Below are 7,224 nucleotides of genomic sequence, written 5' to 3'. Positions count from 1 at the left end.
TATAATTCAATGCACCCTTGAACATATTTTTCAGCCAGCTCTTAAAATGGCTGACATATTTTCGACAATGATGCTTTTTAACAGAACTCTTTCTTTCAAGTTTGTTTGGCTTTCAATCTATTTAAAACATAATGCTTAATTGGCCGAGATTACTGTTCAGCGGCATTACTGCGATTTCACCCATCGCGGATTTCTGGAAAGAAAAACAGCCTCTGCTCGTCAGAATCATGAAACTGAACATGTTCGTGCTTATCGGGGAACAAAAGAAAGCGACGCAGAGCGTGGGCAGGCCAGGTGTCACCGCTGACGAGCGGGAGCTGGGCTTTTCATGGCTGCCAGGGCAAATGTAACTGTCAGTCATGCAGGAGATGAAAGCAACGCGCTAATGGGGACTGATTGCAGGCCAGGATTCACTGACATGAAATAACAGTGTCAGAGGGCAGGGGAGTTCAGGAAACCAACCAAAGAAAACATCACTGCTTTAAAGGCATGTGCTGCCCTTGGAGCGAGTTCAAGGCATGAAGTCCTCTGTAAAAATGAACACCCTGTCATTCTTCAACTGAGGGGAAAGAGTACTGAGGTAGTGTTTTTTTTGCTTCCGAGATTATATTTAACACAAGAAACAAAATAAATCTAACGTCAAACAAGTATTACCATAGGCAACAGTTTTTTTTTTTAAATGTGTTTATGGTTAAAAAGAAGTATTCTCTGAAAGACACAGGAAACCCCACGCTTTGGATTGGAGTATTAATTAAGATTTAGATAGCGGAAAGACATCCAAAGGAAACAATTCAAAAATAACGGTATCAAGGATTTTATTAAACCTGATACTAATTTAATATATCAAACAAATCATGATTAAATCTGCACTTGTAATAACAATTTACATAGCAGGAAACAACTTTTATTAAAAAAGACACATCTATATAATAAAAATCATCTTATTCAATCATCCAAGCATACAACCTCATCCATCCATTTAGACAAACCATTCATACTAAACACCAATCAATGTACGACATAAAATCTATAAGAAAATTCATCATAATTAATTCATCTGAAAGATTTATAAAAAGAACATGAAATCAATTTGACGGGCCACAGCAGATGACATCAGTGGCCTAGGCAATTAAGATGGGTCCCAGAGTTTTCTAACCACGACCTCATCTTAGTCCAAACTCGACCGGTTTCGACGTATATACTTTAGTGTAGTGACGTCTTCATCAGGAGTAACAAAAGTATATTCTAACATCAAGAAAGAAAGAAAATCACAGATAATACATATCAATGTGTGAAGCCCTTGTACTTGGACAAAAAACATATAACATCCATAATAAAAATATCTATAGTGGAACAATAGGTAATAATATACAAGAGCCTGCTACCAACCCGGGAAAAGTTCCAGGATGGACCTGAGGTGTCTGGCAGAAAGTAGTGCTACCCTCTTGTATTGGTGTCTCCGAGAGGCAGATAAGAGCCAGGCCATAGACAGAATCAATGCTACAGATATACAAATGTACACATAAATATCACAAGGTCAATATGTCGATCCTCCACTACAGCGGCCCACGGACAGGACACGAGAGTCACATACTTAAGATAAACCTAAAGAATATTAACTAACCTTCATTCATGCAATGGAAGGCTGTGCGTCTCTTCCTTAAATTGTACGCTGTGTTCACTTATATTAAACAATAGCTTCTCTGTAGAAGTTCCTGCAGATAGCGAAGTGTATGGACGCCAACGTTCTTCTCGAGAATGTCCAAACGCTCGTTCAACCAGCGGTCATAAATTTGAAGGTGACTCCCCGGATCCAGGGTTGGCTGCACCTGATGTTATATGGGCCTAAACACAACACAAGAGTTTGAGTATGTGAGAGACCGATTGTTCTTACAATTATATTATTGGCTACACCCAAAGTGAATTACTTCCAATTGAAAATAAATTGATGAATTAATACCACAATTGTGACTAAACAAATCCGGCTTGCTGAAAAGCTTACTATTTAGAGAATTTCAAAAAGGTAGGGGGGGAGGGGTTGCATTTGAATATTGCTCAATATTTCCGACTCCAGATTGCTTGACTCGGATGGGGTTTAACGGAAAGCCAAGGATGTAGGGCTCCCTTCTCTAAACAATAAAGGCAAGAAGCGATTTGGAAAACCGCCGTGATTCGAAAGGCCCCCACAGGACAGAATGTTTACCTTAAGCGAAAGAACTCGCCAGTTCTCACAGTAGCTAGTCACCCGTATCCCAGCTGGGTCCGATTGAAAGTGGCGTGCAACACAGTATCACCGTTTCAAGGGTATTGATATATGCGTGAAAAACATCATGTGATCACGTAATTAACCACGTGACCACAAACTGAACTGGCCTACGTTCTAAATGGCCGTACCCTCTCAGATGAAAGACGCACGTGATTAGGCAGTATACCAGTGTACTACCCGACATATATAAAATGTTATGACAGGTAGTATTTAGTTACTCGAATTCCATGGTTCCATGGTATTAAGGCCCAATGTTAATGTTTTTAGATTAAATATCCACATTTGTTCCTTGTAATCTAAATTTTTTAATAGTTGGGGTTGGTTTTGTGCATATACTTTTTCTATGCAAAACCATTCCATCTGATCAGCCGTATGGCCCATCTCGACAAAATGGATTACCATTGGGGCATTGAGGTTTCGAGTTCTGATCTTTGAACGATGTTCGTTAATACGGGTACTCACTTCTCTGGTTGTTTTGCCTACATAAAACAACTGGCATGGGCAACGAATGGCATAAATGACATTCTTACTTTTACAAGTGGTAAAGGTACGAAGGGTCCACTTTCTGGTCTGTGAATCAAATGACGTAGTTTTTTTGGAAAACTTACAAGCAACACATGAAGTGCAGGGATAGTGTCCCACCACTGGGTTAGAATTGGTATCGCGGATTGTATGCACTTTAGGAAAAGTTCTACTGGCACGAGTAATCTTTTGCTTCAAATTTTTACTTTTTTTGAAAGCAAATAGAGGTCTGGGTATAGATGTTCCTGATGTATTAAGAATTCGCCAGTTTTTTAAGATGATCCCTCTAATAGCATTACTGTGTTGACAAAAAGTTGAGACACATACTAATTCATCTTTCTTTTCAATGTCTCGCTTGGGTGTCAATAAGAGGTCTCTGTTGATATATCGAGCTCTCTTTTTGGATTTTTTTATAAGTTTCTTTGGATATCCCCGTTCCAATAGTCTTTTTTCCAAAATTGCTGCATGTTTGACAAAATCTGCGATATCTGTGCAGTTACGGCGTAGCCGTAAGAACATCCCATATGGTAAGTTACAAAGTAAACTGGCTGGATGTTGGCTCTCATATTTCAACGTGGTATTTCTCTCTGTGGGTTTTCTATGTAATTCTGTGCAGAGATACCCTTCTTTGAAAAAAATAGACAAATCCAAGAAAGGAATTCTAGATACTGAATATTCAAAAGTGAAATGAATATCTAAGTCTACCGCATTAAGCCATTGAACAAATAAAGTCAATGATGTTGATGAGCCTTCCCAAATCATAAGTATATCGTCGATGTATCGACGGTACACCTTGATTTGGCCCCTAAATGGGTTAAATGCTGACAGGATTTTTTCTTCCTCCAAGAGTGCCATGAAAATAATGGCAAGATTTGGTGCAAAAGTGCACCCCATCGCTGTCCCTTTACATTGCAAAAAGAATTCCTCCTTGAATTTAAAAAAACTGTTCTTAAGGACTAGCTCTGCTGCTTTACATAGGAATTCTGTGGGAACCAAATGTGGTTGTATGCGCCGATCTAGCATTATGCGCAGGCTCTCCACCGCTCTATCCTGAGGGATATTTGTATAAAGCGCTTCAATATCAAGCGTTACTAGAATTTGAGTACTGGGATCAAATGCTTTTGTTTCAACGAGGTTGATGACGTCTCTCGGGTCAAGAAGAAATGTGGGCGTGGCCATCGCCAGTGGTTTAATAAAGAAATCAATGTATTTCGAAAGGGGTTCCAGTAGTGAACCACAACCCGAGACTATAGGTCGTCCTGGGGGGTTCTCAGTATCTTTATGTATTTTAGGCATAATGTAAAATAAAGGTATGCGATCTTCCGACAGGTTGATAAATTCAGCCTCTTTAGTGGAAAGGAAACCCGATTGGTTTCCTTCTTCAGTGAGTTTGAGTACCTTTAGCTTAATCATTTCTGATGGATCTTTCACCAATTTGGAATAGTGCCCAGGAATGTGTAGAAGTCTCAGAGCTTCTTGATCATAACGATCAGCATCCCAAACAACTATCCCACCACCCTTATCTGCAGCCTTAATAACTATTGATTGGTCCGAGGCTAATCTCTCGATAGCCTCGAACTCAGAAAGCGTCAGATTGGGTCCTTGTCGATTTCTTGGATGGCCAATAACTTTCTCTATTTCTTTGAGAACTAATTTTTCAAAGATCAAGACCTCTGGAGGCAAATCATTAGAGTTGGGGGTAAAGGTGGAAGGTTTAGAGAAGCCTGAGATGTTGGATTCCCTAGAGGTCACATTATTCGAAAAGAAAAGCTTTAGCCTTAATTTACGCAAAAAACCTTTTACTTCACTCATGATAGACATTGCACTTGGATTTTGAGTCGGAACAAAAGATAGACCACATTTAAGAATTGATGTTTCCGCAGGTGTTAATATACGGGAGGATAAATTAAAAATTGGCATTGTTTCATTTACCACCTGTATGCTCGATTCCGGGTCTGAAAGTCCCGGTGCATCATCCCTTGTCCCGGGGCGTTCTGCATCGGCATATTGTGTGTCATTTGACCTTGGGGGATGTTTCTGCGGCCTCTTCGGCCGCCCCTTGCTCGAAAAGGGTGATTGCCCGAGGCATGATTGTTCAATTCCTCATTACCTGAATTACTAGAGGAAGTGTCTGAAAATGTCACCCATCTTTTTTTATTTGTATTATTGGGTCCCATATTCCAATTAGTGTTAGTTTTCCAAACCGTCTGAGGGTTAAAATCTTCCGCTAGATAGGGATACACCAATTCTTTCTTAAATAATGAAATGTCCTTTTTAAGTTTATTGGTCTTTTTTTCAATAGTAAGCTTCTTAAATTCCTGAAAAGATTTTTCTATCTGTTCAAGCTTTTGTTTAGATTCCACAATCAAAGTGTTGGTCAAAAAAGATTTTTCTTGTTCCGACAGCGTTTCTTGTATCTTCCCACTGACTCTTTGGGCCGTGGTTATGGTTAATACTAACAAATCACGGCTACATTTGGTAGCAACTTGACTAAAAGCCACTTTATAATCGTTGTCATCCAGGAAAAGACATGGGATAATTTTAACCTGCAGGCCTTGTGGAATAATACTAGATCTCAAATATTCCTTAAGTATATGACCGTGCATTTCTGTGCGGAATTGCTTCTTCTTTAAATTCAGAAGAGCATCTCCCGTGGCGCCTTGATTTGATGTTGGTAATTGTAAATTTTCAAAAAATGATGGACCTTGAATAAGTTCTGTTATTTGTGCCTCCGTGAAGGAGATGGTATCTGTTTCTGCCATGGCCTGGAAAATACCACCAGTCCGGAGTACACCAAATTGACACACCCAGTGCAATAAATGTGAAAAAAGTTAAATTATCCTAAATAGGAAAAAACATTACAGTGTTAAAAAGTATATATATAACCTGTACAGCCAAGGGCTGGAAATATGTATTCTCTGAAAGACACAGGAAACCCCACGCTTTGGATTGGAGTATTAATTAAGATTTAGATAGCGGAAAGACATCCAAAGGAAACAATTCAAAAATAACGGTATCAAGGATTTTATTAAACCTGATACTAATTTAATATATCAAACAAATCATGATTAAATCTGCACTTGTAATAACAATTTACATAGCAGGAAACAACTTTTATTAAAAAAGACACATCTATATAATAAAAATCATCTTATTCAATCATCCAAGCATACAACCTCATCCATCCATTTAGACAAACCATTCATACTAAACACCAATCAATGTACGACATAAAATCTATAAGAAAATTCATCATAATTAATTCATCTGAAAGATTTATAAAAAGAACATGAAATCAATTTGACGGGCCACAGCAGATGACATCAGTGGCCTAGGCAATTAAGATGGGTCCCAGAGTTTTCTAACCACGACCTCATCTTAGTCCAAACTCGACCGGTTTCGACGTATATACTTTAGTGTAGTGACGTCTTCATCAGGAGTAACAAAAGTATATTCTAACATCAAGAAAGAAAGAAAATCACAGATAATACATATCAATGTGTGAAGCCCTTGTACTTGGACAAAAAACATATAACATCCATAATAAAAATATCTATAGTGGAACAATAGGTAATAATATACAAGAGCCTGCTACCAACCCGGGAAAAGTTCCAGGATGGACCTGAGGTGTCTGGCAGAAAGTAGTGCTACCCTCTTGTATTGGTGTCTCCGAGAGGCAGATAAGAGCCAGGCCATAGACAGAATCAATGCTACAGATATACAAATGTACACATAAATATCACAAGGTTAATATGTCGATCCTCCACTACAGCGGCCCACGGACAGGACACGAGAGTCACATACTTAAGATAAACCTAAAGAATATTAACTAACCTTCATTCATGCAATGGAAGGCTGTGCGTCTCTTCCTTAAATTGTACGCTGTGTTCACTTATATTAAACAATAGCTTCTCCGTAGAAGTTCCTGCAGATAGCGAAGTGTATGGACGCCAACGTTCTTCTCGAGAATGTCCAAACGCTCGTTCAACCAGCGGTCATAAATTTGAAGGTGACTCCCCGGATCCAGGGTTGGCTGCACCTGATGTTATATGGGCCTAAACACAACACAAGAGTTTGAGTATGTGAGAGACCGATTGTTCTTACAATTATATTATTGGCTACACCCAAAGTGAATTACTTCCAATTGAAAATAAATTGATGAATTAATACCACAATTGTGACTAAACAAATCCGGCTTGCTGAAAAGCTTACTATTTAGAGAATTTCAAAAAGGTAGGGGGGGAGGGGTTGCATTTGAATATTGCTCAATATTTCCGACTCCAGATTGCTTGACTCGGATGGGGTTTAACGGAAAGCCAAGGATGTAGGGCTCCCTTCTCTAAACAATAAAGGCAAGAAGCGATTTGGAAAACCGCCGTGATTCGAAAGGCCCCCACAGGACAGAATGTTTACCTTAAGCGAAAGAACTCGCCAGT

The 7,224-nt window shown here is 39.1% G+C and overlaps 2 long non-coding RNA genes across 2 annotated transcripts; both read right to left on the bottom strand.

Moving 5' to 3' along the window:
- Positions 1 to 798: 798 nt before the first annotated feature.
- On the bottom strand, positions 799 to 1,704 carry LOC138473707 (uncharacterized). The gene is made up of 2 exons (XR_011268869.1): positions 1,625 to 1,704; positions 799 to 1,245 (listed from the first exon to the last, which is right to left on the bottom strand). It is a non-coding gene; the product is annotated as an uncharacterized lncRNA (long non-coding RNA).
- A 4,092-nt stretch (positions 1,705 to 5,796) lies between these two features.
- Positions 5,797 to 6,969, bottom strand: LOC138473706 (uncharacterized). Its single transcript, XR_011268868.1, has 2 exons — positions 6,623 to 6,969; positions 5,797 to 6,243 (listed from the first exon to the last, which is right to left on the bottom strand). It is a non-coding gene; the product is annotated as an uncharacterized lncRNA (long non-coding RNA).
- Positions 6,970 to 7,224: the final 255 nt, after the last annotated feature.

Source organism: Ambystoma mexicanum, chromosome 8 (assembly GCF_040938575.1).
Source record: "Ambystoma mexicanum isolate Mex_15411 chromosome 8, UKY_AmexF1_1, whole genome shotgun sequence".
In the NCBI taxonomy this organism is placed as follows: Eukaryota; Metazoa; Chordata; class Amphibia; order Caudata; family Ambystomatidae; genus Ambystoma; species Ambystoma mexicanum.
Note: the sequence above shows the minus strand (reverse complement) of the source record. Positions and strands in the feature narration are given on the sequence as shown.